Source organism: Mus caroli, unplaced genomic scaffold (assembly GCF_978045245.1).
Source record: "Mus caroli unplaced genomic scaffold, Mus_caroli_1 scaffold_1, whole genome shotgun sequence".
Lineage (NCBI taxonomy): Eukaryota > Metazoa > Chordata > Mammalia > Rodentia > Muridae > Mus > Mus caroli.
Genome location: NW_028227256.1, coordinates 187939324 through 187952275, shown reverse-complemented (window position 1 = coordinate 187952275; position 12952 = coordinate 187939324). Strand labels below are relative to the sequence as shown.

The following is a 12952-nucleotide window of genomic DNA, read 5'->3' as shown; positions in this document are numbered from 1 at the left end:
GAGTCAAGTGCTCCAGGGAGGAGCAGAGTGGAGGCAGTGAGCAGTAGGGAGGACTGAGCTCAGTGATCTGCTCCAGACCTGGGGAAGCAGAGGCAAGCAGAGCCCCTCCCCTCCAGGCTAGTTGAATGGGGCTTCCAGCTCAGCTAAAAACCCCCCCGTCTCAAAAACAAAAAGTGCCAGTGGGATTTGGAGGGGATGAGAAGGGAATAAATAAAATTCATTATGTAAATGCACGAAGCTGCCAAACAATTCTCTAAAATGGTGGAGAGCAACTGAAGAAGACAACACCCAACCATTGACCCCTGACCTCTACACACACACACACACACACACACACACACACACACACAGGACATACATGGGACCTCATCATTGCTACACCATCAGGAGTCCAACTATTGCATCACTTCCTTCTGTCCCTAAACAGCCAGCAAACAATTCCCATCAAAATTGGGTTGATTGATCAATGTGAAACTAGTTTCCAAAAGAGGAAGTGTTTCTTTCTGTCTTCTCCTAGTCGTGTGGCTATGAGGGTAATGCCATCAGGACTTGTCTGGGGACTCTGCTGACTTCTGTTCCAATGCAGGGGGCTGCAGGAAGGGGGTCTGGCCTGCAGGGTCAGGCTCTGCCATACCTGCCGATCCCTGGTCTCTGCTTTGCTCACCTGGAAAGGGATATGAGTAGACTCAGCTTCGTTCTGACACTGTAAGGCCATGACTCCAGAGTAGAGGACATCCTGCACTCTCTCACAAAAGGCCCCCAGAGCTTTCGTGATGCTGCAGAGCTGTGAGCTCTGAGTGCCGACACCCGTGAATGCAGATGATGTTCACATGGGGCTACTTCTACACTCGTGACTCTGCACAGCCTAATTATCTCAGAAAGCATCCCCAGGGTGCTCATTTTCCTTTCCTCCCAGGGACGCCTTCTCGGATCCAAATCCCAGCAGCACCCTTGGAGATGAGGAAATTCCCTTATTGGGATGATTGATAGAGACTAATTCTTCAAATTGATAAACCATTGATGGCAGCCTGAGTTGTTGCACCCACCCTGCTCACTTTGTTCACTTGGCTACCCATCCAATGAGATGCCAGCGTAGGCTTCACGCAGGTCTAGAGCATGTAGTCTGGATCTGTGTGGACTAGGAAAAGCCGTAGACCTCAACACCTGGACACAAGCAGGCATCATTCACCTGAACACACTCTTCTATACCTCCAGTCCTTCAAGGAAGATTTAGCACTATTGGAGATGTTCTGCCTCTACCACAAGGCATGATGGGTACTTTCTTCCAAGAGCATCTCTGTCTTTTCCTTGAAAGACGATTAGTCATCAAGACCACCAGTGGGATTAGTTCCATATGTGAGGGTCTGTTGTGGGCAAGCAACAAGTCCTCATGGATTTGTATGGCTCGAATTTCTTAGGGTTTGTGTACCCAATTTCTGCTTCCCTAAGCATTTCCCTACCATTTTATCTTCAAATCTACTGCTGCAGAAAACAGTACAAGGTGATATATGCTCTGAGAAAAGGTGGAAGCTAAGAAATGACCAGATGCTCAAGTGAAGGGGGATAAAGGGCTTTGGTTTTAGGGCCACCACATTCCATTAATAACAAGGACCATCTTATAAATGTGCCTTGTGGCAAGGCACCCAGCATGGTCCCCTTAGGTGTTGCTAGTAGGTCTCCCAGCCATCAAATGTGCCCTGGCCTATCTGAGAAATTCTTCCCTGCTTCTCAAAAGTCTCTGGTGTTTCTTGAGATGTTTCTATGTCGTCAGAATCTCATACGTGGCTTTTGAAGCTCAGGTGGCCCCTCCGACTCTGCATGGGGCTGGCTGTCTGCAGGGCTCAGCTCTTGCACAGATGTTCAAGTCCCTGATATACAATGAGACAGTATTTGTGTGTACCCTGAACACACCTTCCTCCTGTACTAAATCATCTCTGCATGACGCAGGATTCCCATCACAAACTCAAGGCTGTGGCAGTCGCTCATAAACTGCACTCTTCAGTAATGATAATATTGAGGAAAATAACTGTACGGATTCAGGGTAGATGCATTTTTTTCTCAGTTGGCTTTCATCTGAATTTGGTTGGCTCTGTGGAAGGTCAGTTCTACAAGCTTACCTTCAGTTCTGCAGAGGGTAGTTGTGAAGCAGAGACCAATGGAATTTCCCCAGATATGTAACAACAACAACAACAACAACCCAACCAACCAACCACAACAAAAACAAAAACAACAAACAAACAAACAAACAAAACCTCTGCAGAACAAGGATTTGGTAGTCATACTCAAGTGATAGGATGAAGGTTGAAGATCTGACCTCCCCCAGGTTATCTGGGCTGTCTTCCAGCCATTGCTACCAGACCCAATAATAGGTGGTCTCTGCCCGTTCACATCAAGTCAATGGGCATTCTTTGATATTTACCATAAACAAGTCTGTCCTCATTGTCCCGCTGAACCCCAACTCTGACCAGAATCTTCCTAGAAACTTTGCTTCCATTGTTCCATCCTCAGGAACACAGGCCATGCAGACAGGGTTTAATATTGGCCTAAGCAGAGTTTAATTATGAAGGGAAAGCTGCTACCGAAAGCAATCACATGGTGCACTGTCCAGCGACACTGGAGTCACTGAGGATTATCTTGTGCCCCAGCCTCCCTTCACACAGTACCGGAGCATTTCGGCCATGTTGATTTTGGATAATCTTCTATCCAGGAATGGCACCAAGCTTGGCTCTGTTTGTTTTAACCACCTCAGCTGCTGATTGCTGTGAATGCTAAGCTCAAGAACTCTTAGCCTGTTTTGACGCTGGGGGCACACACGTCTGAGGAATGATGAGGCGTTTCAGGGTGAAGGCCAGAGAGACAATCCCAGCTCCCTGCAAGAACAACTGGTGTGCCCACAGAATTAGTACACAATGAAAGAACATTTGGTGTCTAGAAAATCTGGTAGACCTCAAGTCTGGCTAAGAACAGGCGTTATCTAACTATGACCTGCACGCCAGCTCCGACTCTTAGTCTCTTTTGGACAGCCCCTGTGCTAAGAAAGGCTTTTGTATTCTTAAACAGTTATAAGATGGGAGATTACGTATCTGACAGACAGCCACCCTTTGTCAAGGTTGCCGACCTCTGCTGGGGGACAGTCTCTGTTTTGAAAGCATGAATTAGCTGAGCTCCTTCCAGTTTCTGAAGCTGCAGAATTGGATGACCTTTTGGTAGAGTTATCTTGGTCTAGCCTTTACCACCACAAGATAACAGATGGGCAGTCCCAGTACCAGAGTGTTTTTAGCAACTTCTAAGCTTTCAGAATTCTGTGCCACATCTCTGGGGCATGGAAGGGGATGCTTGATTTTAGTCTCTGGTGTTTTACTTGCTGTTTGTCAGTTTTAACTGGGACTCACTCTTTAGAGACATGAGAAGAAAGGAAGGGAAATTTACACCTCCCACCCCCCACCCACTCCCAGAAAATCACCACTAAGGTTTCCAAAGGTGTCACTTCAAGACTTCCGCTTGGGTGCAAAGAAAGCCTCTACTTCCAGTCTATTCTCAGCCTGAATTCCAACCCCATAAAATCAGTGCGACAATCTCTAAAGACATTTCATTCTGCTCTCTGATCACCAGCACCAGTTTCTCTCCAAGTCTGGAAAAGATGAATTTATTTTCCTATCTGTACATAGAGCTGACAGTGGGATGTGTGCATAGTTTAAAAGGTATGCACAAGTTCTTAACAGGGAGAAGAGATGCTAAGCCATTTTTTTCTACTACCTGAAAGTCATGGTTACTGAAGATGCTATCCTCCAGGACCCTGTTTCTGTGGTGTGTATATAACCAACAGCTTAAAGGTGCCAACATTTTATAGTGGGGCTCTGAATTTTCTAAATATCTGTTTTTTAGAAGGCAGAGACTTCAATTCAGATAAGGAAATACAGAAAATGGCCAGGTGTTTCTCGGTTTGTTGTCCACTCTTTTGTGTAGAGCTATGCAGATGGGGTGTATTCAGTCGCCCCTGCCCCTGCCCCTGCCCCTGCCCCTGCCCCTGCCCCTGCCCCTGCCCCTGCCCCTGCCCCTGCCCCTGCCCCTGCCCCTGCCCCTGCCCCTGCCCCTGCCCCCAGCAAGGTCCAGTTCTTCTGATCATTCTCCATAAGGTTTTACCACCCATGCAAGGTGGATCCTTGCCTTCCTCCTCGGCCCGCTCCCTGCAACTGCTCCTTTCTACAGTGGCCTCTCTAGTAGACTCTACAGGCTTTGGCATTAGCAGAGGCAGATACTCTGTTGGAGCAGGCCACAGGTCTTGTCTGGGAGTAAGATGCCACAAGCCTGGCCGACCAGTGCAGCAGCAGGAACACACAAAGGGACTTGCTTCCCTTCAGCCAGCTTTTCTAACCACCCTGCAGCTCTTTGCATCTAGCAGAGAGCAGCCTTGAGGCTCTGGGGTAAACCATCCCTCCAGTTCCTTCCTGGGGCCAGGGGTCTGTTCCCTCAACCCCCACAGGCCTCCCACATTAACATGACATTGCCTGATCAGTGCAGGCTGGGAGCAGCTACCACCAGCTGAACCTCTGATCCCCAACTCACTGGAGAGTCTGGCTTTGGGATTTTGGCAAGAAGGCCTATTGCCCATGGGGTCAGCATGAATAAAGATTTCTTTCTTCCTTTCCTTTTTAAAAGTCAAACATCAACTGAAACTCTTCCCAAAGCCCTCTGCCCCCATTCTCTGTCTCTGTCTCTGTCTCTGTCTCACACACACACACACACACACACACTCACTCACACACAGACAAACACACGCACACACTCACACACACATACACACACAACCCCCTTCTCTCTCTCTCTCTCTCTCTCTCTCTCTCTCTCTCTCTCTCCCTCCCTCCCTTCCTCCCTCCCTCCCTCCCTCTCACATCCCAAACACACACACACACACACAGGCGCGCACACACACTCACTCACACACAAACACATGCACACACTCACACACAGATACACACACAACCCCCTTCCCCCCTCTCTCCCTCCCTACCTCCCTATCACATTCCAAACACACATACACATGCACACACACACACACAAAACCCCCTTCTTTTAACATCTCCTCACCTGAGAAAATCTACTCTGTGTAAAATTCGAACACCAAATCTATTCTAAACCAGTCTTATCATTTTGAAAGTCTGTTTGTCCAGCTTTGTAGTAGGAACAGACAGACTGTTTGAAGGCCACATACTTTTCAAACCTTGGTTGCAACACGTTTGCCCCATTTTGAAACTGTCTTTCTCCAGCCTAGGAAAAGGAAAATCTATTTGACAAAGTGGCACTCTGGCCAGTTTATCTTGTAATATGGCTTTAGCTCACTGAGTCTATTGATTTTCTTAAATTAATGTTTACAGAATGCTACTGAATTTTGCTCAGCAGAACATTGTTCTTTTGTAGCTTTGTTTTAAAATAAAAGGGGGGTGGGGGGGAGACAAGGTACAGACGAATATGCTATGTGTTCTTTTGCTTAAACCAAGGAAACACAGCCCCCTCCCACCCCATGTGTGCATGTGTTTTTTTTTTTTTTTTTTTTTTTTGGATTTTTTTTAAACATTTCCTAAGAGTATTTATTCTTCAGATGGTTAAGTAGCTAAATGTGTAGCTAGGAAATAGGTTCACTCTTGGGGCCTTGCATTACTCAAGTATTAAAGTAATTGAATCCTCCAAGGGGCCTGAAAGTTGAATGCCCCCTCCAGCATCAGAGGGAGAGAAGGAGGATTTAGGCCTAATTTTAGTTGTTGTGAAAAACCTCCCTTTAGTCTGCTGTGACTCTGGAGGCTTCCCCCTCCTGCACACAGGTAGAGAGAGCATCCAGGACATCCTAATCAAATTTACATGCCAGTTGGCCTTTTCTCTCTCTCTCTCTCTCTCTCTCTCTCTCTCTCTCTCTCTCTCTCTCTCTCTCTCTCTCTCTCGTTCTCTCTCTCTATCACAACACACACACTCACACACACATGCACACAACCCTCCCTCTGTCTCACACATACACACACACAAACTCACACACACATGCACGCACACACACACAAAACAGGACGCCTTACTCTTAGAAAACATTGCTCAGGGCTAATACATACTCAGTCTGTAAAGATGACTCAAAACTGTCTCTTCCCAAGAAAGAACACACTTCCATTCAGCCCCTGACATTACAGAAGGTGAGACTTTGAGTCCCAGTTATGAAATAAGCAAAATAAAATACAAAGCATCTTTCTCCCATGTGTTGACCCAGCCAATAATGTCACCCAAGCAGACTCAAAACAAGGCTCTGCGTATGCTCATTAACCATGGGAAGATGCTTCACAGGAGGCAGAGCTGTGCTCTGAAGTTTCTGTCTACTCTTTTACTTGGGCTTGACTTCCCACGCACATTCCCTGAACAGAGAAGGGACTGGAAGAGAATCCCACAATTCACCAATAACATCCTGAACCTCCTAGTCTTCTGAAAGGCAGGGGAGTCTGAGCTGTCCACACAGCACAACCACATGCATGGGTGGCATCATGTGGCCATATTTCACAGGTCCATGATTTCTCGATTCTGCTCCTGGCTGGAGTTAGGGTGACCAAGAAAGAGGCAAGAAGCAACCATACAGTCTCTGTATCTGTTCTGGCTGCTAGTCTCTGTGAAGAGTACAGCCCCATCTGAGTTCATCCATCTAAGCCTACTCTTGAACAGTACAGGTCCCCAGCTTATGCCACTGCAGTCAGGAGACAGGCCTCTCCTTGATCAATATTTACTTAACAAACAGCAGGGATGGGCGAGTTTGTTTAGAGGAGTCATGTGCCCACCAGGGTGAAAGGCTCGGAAAGAACTTCAGTGTTGGTCTCTTTCATGGGACCTTTGTGTCCCAGGCATGCCCGTGTTGGGGAGATAGAATCCCTTCTTCTTCTGAACTCTTCCAAAGACATTCAGAAGTTGTCTGGGAAATGCTTTGGTGTCTCTGCTTGGTGAACTGTCGTGTTCAGACATATAGAGGGTTCACGGTGTGTGCTTAGTTTTGAAGAACATTTTAGACTCTGGTTTTTCTCAGCACATCTCTGTGCAGGTTACACATTATGGAAAGGGCCCAAAGATTAATTAAGAGTAACTGTAACATTTTATATATGGCTATATATATGGAAACATACTTACATGTGTGTGTAAAATATATAAAAATATATAATTATATAAAGCTCCAACCCCCCCCCAAAAGGCTTTGCAGATTTTCCGAGATGCCAAGCCAGCCCTGTGTCTCAGATGTGTTTCACTCTCCTCTTAAATATGAGTTCAGTGGTGCCCCCGAAGTTGAGACCACCTTTCTTTCAACTTGCAATTGTTTGCCAGCTCCAGTCCCTGTGACTCAGAGGCATCTGTGGCTAGTTCAAGGGGTTTTGTTTCAGTCAATGGGGAGGGTCTGGGGATGCTGGGGGTGGGGGAGTTATTTATTTATTTGATTTGGTGAGTCCCAGAGTTGTAAAAAGCTGTCTGAAATATTCATGTAGAGCGGTCTGAGAAGCCGGGCTTCTGTTTTATTTACTGCACAGTAGAACAGCCACAGCGGATTAGTTCTACAATACCCGTAACAAAAGCCCAACAGCTGATGCATGTGATGTTAGGAGGTGACAAAACAGTTAAAGTATGCTGCTGGCTATGGGCAAGCCGTCAGCAGATGCAGACAAAAGGCCTGTGACAGGAATAACTCTCTCCAAGGCGAGCAGTGAAGAGTATCCAAAATACCAGCACCCTTTTCTCCTTGACATTGTCTTTTCGAAGTCAGCATTTTATTGCCCTTTTATAGTATTAAAAAAAAGTGGGGAAGGAGAAAGAAAGAAAACCCACACACGAACGGATTCACTAGAATGCAAGCAGGGGCTCTCCTTTCTCCCCTCTCAGCCACTCCTGTCAACCTTATAGGCATCGTCTTCCGTTTACATGTTGAAGTTTGGGGTGGGGGTTGGGGATTAGCTTAAAAGATAAAGTGTCTAAAACATCTTCCTTACAAAGGTTGGGATCTGGTGATAGGCTGAAGTGGCCATTGGGCGGTGGTTCTTGGGGAAGGGCTGCAGGGGTAGGAGGGGGCAATGCTTGGCTTGTTTTCTATCCATTTCAGTAAAGATGATTCCATTGGTGAGCTGAGGCCAGTGGGCCAGTTTTTGAAGGGGATCAAGAATGGAGGACTGTCCACGGGGGCCTGAGCAAAGGGCAGGGTTATGGTCCGCCCCCCTCCCCTACAAGAGGCTAGTGAGTGAGCTGACGGATGCTTCAGAGGTGTGAAAAATCAGCTTCTCTGTCTCCAGAAAATAGGAGAGGCTGTCTTCTTTTTAACCTTTGTAATTCCCCCCTCTATTCTCTGTGACATTCATTCAGCTGCCAAGAGCGTTTGGCAAGGTTTGGGCCAGCGAGCACACTTCCAGTGACCGCTAACCTTGGTATGTCCTGACACTTATGATGAGTGTCTGCAGGACACAGAAGGCAGGCAGCCTGCTATGTCAGGCTTTCATTATGGACTGCAGAGACTGGGGACGGCCAGTTTAATAAAACAAATCACCCTTGAAGGTAAAGCAACTGGGAAGAGGAGGAGGAAGACAGGAGGGGGATGTCTTTGCCACTCAATCCTATGAGAGAGAGAGAGAGAGAGAGAGAGAGAGAGAGAGAGAGAGAGAGAGAGAGGCACAAAACATCCCCCAGCCAGCCCACTGCATGTGTGTGCTGCCCAGCTGTGGATTGAGCAGATGTAAACTCTTTTCTTCCATCCTTCAGGAACCCACAAGCCCCCCCCCCCCTCACTCTGATCAATCAGTAAACGAGAGCAGACAATCAGGATGGAGTTGGTAGATGCTTGTTGGCCATCTCCCCCTCAGAGTAGCCAGTGTACTCAAGTACCTCATCATGAGTCTGTCTTCTAAATGTCAAGGCAAGACTATTTGGGGTGAGGCTCCTAGGCTGGGATGCCTTTTTATCAGAGCAAAGTTTCCACTGTCCCCTCCTGAAGAACTCTGGCCAGCCAGCTCCCACAATAGCCTCCTAGATCTGCCAAAGACTTTGGAAGCCTTTTGTTTTTCCCCCGTGGCATGTCCAAAGGCCTGGCCTCCCCCCTCCCCCGCCCCCGGCCGGCCGCCTGCATTGTCTTGCATTCCAGTGACTTGATTGACTGTTGCACCTGATGCTGAGGAGACTCAAGGGGTCACTGTAGAGATTGTTGGGTTCTATTAAAAGAAACCCAGATAAGGGATTACTTGTCACTAAGGGCTTCTCTGCAGATGTTTATTAGTGATTGGAAAGCCATTAGGTGTGAGGAGGTGCCTAAAATATAGGCAATGTCATGATCCTAATCCTGAACCCCGATGCCCCTCTCAAAACATCAGGAAGATGCTGCCTTCCTCAGGTAAATGAAGGTGGAGAGGGGTTCTGAAGAGAGAGCTGAGGCTCTGTTTTCATGAGTGAAATCTCTACCTGTGGGTGGAATACCTCAGCATTCTCTCAGAATGGCCATTGTTACCCCCACACTTACCTCTGGAGCCACCATCAAAACAGGAGCTGCTCCAGTATCGGAGGAGCTCCAAGAAGCCTTTTACCCGACACGGTCCTCTGAGTGTGCACTGCCCAGAGCAAGCAGAAAGTTAGCAAGCTGCTTCATCTTGCACAAAGAGGACCCTATTCCCAATAACCAAACCAGCAGCCAGTAACTCTCTTAACCCATTTTATTTACATTGACATTACTGGCTCCCCACACATGGTTTTCCTCAGTTATAGAGACACAGCTGGTCAGGAACTGGTTGCCTCACTCGAGTCAACCGGCCTTTATAGAAAGGACTGGATCCTCGCTGCACCCAGGAAGGAAAAAGCAGGAGGATCACACATTCAAGGAAATCTTCTCTGACTACATGCTGAATTCAAGGCCAGCCAGAGCTACATGAGACCCTGGGTCAGAAAGCAAGGAAGGAAGGAAGGAAGGAAGGGAGGGAGGGAGGGAGGGAGAAAGGGAGGGAGGGAGGGAGGGAGGGAGAGAGAGAGAGAGAGGGAGAGAGAGAGAGAGAGAGAGAGAGAGAGAGAGAGAGAGAGAGAGAGAGAGAGAGAGAGAGAGAGAGAGAGAGAAACATAAACTAAAACTAAATAAGTAGTGGAAAAGCATGCAGAGGAGACCATCATGTTTTGTCAGAAAGATGTCTTAGTTCACTGGTATCTTTATTTCATGATTTCTCATAGATTTTTCATCCATAAAATGATGTTTTCTAAGATTCGTGTTACTTAAAACTATATCTTTTCATTAATTTGCTTCTTTGAGGTGTTTTGTTTTTGGTTTTGTTTTGTTGTAGTGGCACTGAGGATTAAACCTCATGCAGGCCAGGCAAATACCGCACCACTGAGCTGTACCCAGCTCTGGGTTTCTTTCCTCAAAGCCTTGCGGGAGCGTATCAGTAGACTACAGAGCACTGTGGGATGGAGCAGAGGGGGATCATCGCCTCGTGAAGGACAACAGGGTTTGTGGGATAATAAAAGCTCTCCTAAGGAACATGTAGGTGACACAGAATAAAGACCTGGGCTTCCCAGCCAGGACACCTCATGATGAGGACAACACACTGAAACCACTTACAAGGAGGTGCAAAGTCAGGCACAGTGCAAAAGCTGTCACAGGGCAGCGATGGTGACCTCAAGAAGTGAATGTTAAAACAGGACAAGACACATCGGCTATGGCTCATCGCCTCTGAGAACTGGAGTAGAGACGTGGCACAACTCCTCTGTCCTCAGTGAAATCCTAAATTACCCTTCCTCCTCCAGAGCTCATGCTGTTGCGGAGTTATCTAGACAAATTCTGCTTCTGACAGCTTCCACAAGGCCCTTCTCCCTGGCCCTGACTTCTTGTGGATAGGCTAGGCCCAGGTGGAGTTGGGTGTGTCCTTGGAGTGGGTGGGGCATCTCCCTGGTCCTGGCTGCCTGTGGATAGGCTAGGCCCAGGTGGGGTTGGGCGTGTCCTTGGAGTGGGTGGGGCATCTGGCTTACCTGCCCTTTGTAGAGCTCACACCTGTGTGTTTCTGAGCTCTCTGTCTCCTGCAGCTCTAGGTTTGTTGTTGAAGGAAGATGAGTCCCCATGGAGGTTCTGTTGGCAGCAGCCAGCGAGAGAGCACACAGTTTGTACCGCTGATCTTTGTACGTGTTAGCATTTGGCTGCAGACCTACCGCCATCCACATGGCCTCTCTCAGCAAGGCCCGTTTGCTATGACTTGTCATTGGGTGGGGACAGGATGCTCCCTCCAGGAAATCCGCATGTGTGCAGGTGCTTCCATGGAATCTCTGTGGCTTCTCAGTAGACTGGTGTTTGTCCAGTAAGGGAGAAGGGGCCCTTGCTACACTTCCAGTCAGCTCTGAGCTCTGTCTGGACAGGCCAACATAAACGCTTCGGGGAGAGATTGCTCAATAACCTCTCCTTTATTTCTGAGACACAGGGTCTCAGTATAGCTCTGACTAGCCTGGAACTCAGATCCAAGGGCTCATATTGAAGATGTGGGCCATTGTGCCTGTTCTAGACTCGGTGTTGGGCCCTTTTCATCCCTTTCCCTTTTTTCCCCTTTCCCTTTTTATTGGTTTATTGATTTATTTTCTGGAAAGTTACTAGATTTCCCTAAAGAGCAATTGACTAGCTCCTGGAAGAAATGAGAACTTCAGGGACATCCCGTGATTGTTTTAGTTTTCTATGTTGCCTATAACTCATTCATGTGTATGTATCTATGTGTACATATATCCATGTACATGCCCACGATACCTGCTGAGAAAAGGCGGAGAGGAAGACACTGCACTTGTTCATGGACAATTATCTCCCTGTTGCTTCAGTAACTGGCATTTCTGAACTGCAGTGAAGGTCTTTCATGTTATATCTGTGAGGATAGATGTGTCTATACATACACTACCATGCATTTATGTCCTCCTACATCTGAACTTAATGTAAAAATAAAATCTCACTAATGTGTACTGGGAAAATTATTAATGTGCAATTATTTTATGAATCCATCATGCTGATATGAGCACAGAGAGGCCATACTTTACTGTGAGTTGCTTCTGAAGAATGCCAAGTATTCTTCTAACAGTCAAAAGGTCACACTATTTAATCAGGAGAAGACAAAAGAAGACAGACAGACAGACAGACAGACAGACAGCTCTCATACATTAATTGCTATGGGAGCAAGGACTTGACAAATATAAATTTCCGAAAGGCGTATTTGGAGAATGATAATCTTGGAGTAAAACGGGCCGTTTTACTCCTGAATGAGTCCTTCTCTCTGTGCCTCTGTTTGTTTTCTGGGTATCATTGAGACAGTAACACCTTACACAGAGGTTGGAAGAATGGAATGACATTCACTATGTAAGGTAACATGGTATCCGACACAGTAAACACTCGTAAGTGTTAGCTTTTGTAACAATGATCAATTACACAAACTGCCATCTAAGAAACTATTCTAACGCCAAAGCGAACGATAACAATTCAGGGTTCAGCATAAGTTTCATACCTCGGGATTTTGTGCTGTTATCTTACCCCTTTATAGTACTGGCTGTTTTAATAAACAATCGTGCGTCCAGGCAACAGTTCTACAGCACAAACAGGAAACCGATTTTAACGTTTCTTCATTGACGTTAGGGATTTAGTTTATGTAGAAGCCCAACATGTATTCTATTCTGAAAATACATTATTTTTTCATAATGGAAGTCCAAAGGAGAAAGAAATCAAATTCTGAAAAGGGAGATGGCAAGTTTCTTCTCGAACAGACCTGCTTAACCACGTGAGGACGTGGGTCTCTCTTCTCTACTGCAGCGTTCCATAGTGAAACCCTGGTGTTGGTGGGCCCCATGTATCCTCTGCGCATGTCTCCTCTGAAACCCACGGAGCAGCCGCCGTCTATCACAATGCTGCTATATTTAACAACTCCACACAAGAGAATAGAGGCCGGCCAGTTTTAGAAAA

General features: G+C 46.9%; 1 protein-coding gene across 9 annotated transcripts in view; it reads left to right on the top strand.

The window, feature by feature from the left end:
- Positions 1-12952, top strand: part of Prox1 (prospero homeobox 1) — a 55148-nt gene that overhangs the window by 36528 nt on the left and 5668 nt on the right. The window lies entirely within an intron of this gene.